This window comes from Rhinopithecus bieti, unplaced genomic scaffold (assembly GCF_001698545.2).
Source record: "Rhinopithecus bieti isolate Rb0 unplaced genomic scaffold, ASM169854v2 scaffold_18548, whole genome shotgun sequence".
NCBI classification, from domain to species: domain Eukaryota; kingdom Metazoa; phylum Chordata; class Mammalia; order Primates; family Cercopithecidae; genus Rhinopithecus; species Rhinopithecus bieti.
The window spans coordinates 2,170,002-2,172,296 of NW_016809526.1; positions in this window are offsets into that span (position 1 = coordinate 2,170,002).

Genomic DNA, 2,295 nt, shown 5'->3' on the forward strand with positions numbered 1-2,295 from the left:
TATAGTGATATTTTTATGTGGAGTTGAAGAACAAAAGCTATTCTGTTATCTGGACACAGGTTTTAGTTGGTTATTTATTTATTTATTTATTTTGAGACAGATTCTCTCTTTGTTGCCCAGGCTGAAGTACAGTGGCATGATCTTGGCTCACTGCAACCTCTGCCTCCTGGGTTCAAGCAATTCTCCTTCCTCAGCCTCCCAAGTAGCTGGGATTACAGGTGCCCACCACTAAACCCAGCTAATTTTGTATTTTAGTAGAGATGGGGTTTCACCATATTGGCCAGGCTGGTCTTGAACTCCTGACCTCAAGTGATCCCCCTGCCTTGGCCTCCCAAAGTGCTAGGATTACAGGTGTGAGCCACTGTGCCTGGCCAGACCACTCCAATTTTTAATAACCAAGCTATATGTGCCACACACCAAAATCCTGCCTTTTTTGGAATAAGAATAAGCTGATATGATTTGACCCTTCTTCCCTGCAGAGCCTGAACCTCCAACTCGAGAGATAGAGATGAAAAAGTCCAACTCAGAAAGTCCATTTCAGCCTATTTGGTGTCTAGGAATTTGAGATACTAATTGTCTTATCCCTACCCACTTCCCCATCTCAGAAAATCTGCCTTGTAACAGAGTCCCTGGCAGGGGCAGCTATGCTACTTACCATTAGACCTTGTCTCCCTAGCCGTAGCTGATTGGATCAGAGAAGAACACCTAATCCATTCAGATACTTTTTCCCCACTTAACATGGGATGCCTCACAAATTTGGGTGTCATCCTTATGTAGTGACTATACTCATCTTCTCTGTATTGGTCCAATTTTAGTATATGTGCTGCTTATGTGGGCACCAATCCAATTCTTTTGCTTGCTAATTTGAACCCAGAGACTTCAACTTTGAGTCACTAGCTCAGTGGAGGACACCAGAGCTGGAGAGTCAGGTAGTGTGAGGAGTGGCAGCCATTTTTTTGGTGTATGCAAAGGTGGAGAGAGTAGTGGTCTGACAACTTTGACATCTGTGACTTCTACTTGGGATTTGTGATCTTCCCCTCTGGATTTCTGATCATCCCCTTTTAATTAATCAATCAATCAATTTTTATTTATTCTCTGAGACAAGGTCTCGCTCTGTCGCCCAGGCTGGAGTGCAGTAGTGTAAGCATGGCTCAGTGCAACCTCAACCTCCCAGGTTCAATTAATCCTCCTACCACAGCCTCCAGAGTAGCTGGGACTACAGGCATGTGCCACCATGCTTGACAAATTTTTGATTATTTTTGGAGTTGGGGTCTCGCTATGTTGCCAGGGCTGGTCTCCAACTCCCGGACTCAAGTGATCCACCCTCCTTGGCCTCTCAAAGTGTTGGGATTACAGGCATGCATCACTGCGCCTGGCTGATCATTCCCTTTTAAATTGGGTTAGGATAGCTTTCTTCTACTTGTTAACCAAAGAATACCTGACTGAACAGTTTTTAAAAGTCCATTTTTGTCACTCTACCTTTTGCACCTTTCTCTCAGCCTCCAGATCCTACGGATTCCCTGTTATCTGTGTAAATTGGTTGTGAGCAGGGAAATAGGGAGAAGACATTTCCTTGAAATGTCCTAGACAAGAGACACCTGCATCCTTCTAGATACAGGGATTCGGGGGTTCTTCAAGCCTCAGCCTGGCTTGCAGCAGCTTTGGCAGCCTTTGGGAGGCACTAGATGGTCAGCCACATGATACATAATCTATGTAACTTAATGCCATTTATTACTTTATAATTGTGTTAAACTATAATTTGTAAGCAAATTTGGTTTAAAAGCTACTATGTTTTTCTAATTGTTTTGGTACACTTCTATAAAACAAGGCTATTCAATCCTGGTTGCAGGTTCCCAACCATCAATTTTTTGCTAGATTTAATATATAGTATACAGTTAGAGTTTTAAGTACATATGGAAATTTTCAGAAATTTTTCATTTATTTCTTTGATCTCAAGGTTCTTAAAAAGCTGACATAGGCCAGGCATGGTAGCTCATGCTTGTAATCCAAGCACTTGGGGAGGCCAAGGCCAGAGGATCCTTTGAAGCCAGGAGTTCAAGAACAGCCTGGACAACTCTCTCAACAACAACAACAACAAAAAAAAAAAAAGAGAGAGAGAGAGAACTTTAAGTCATGCAATTAGAGAATCTGAAGAGAATCTATACAAGTAGATATTTATAAATAAACCTAACCTTCTCATTTTACATATAACTAGTTTAGTATTATTTATTTGAAATCCATAATTGTGGTTTTCAACTTGGCGAAATCTCATATATACTGTGTGTTTAGCAGTAT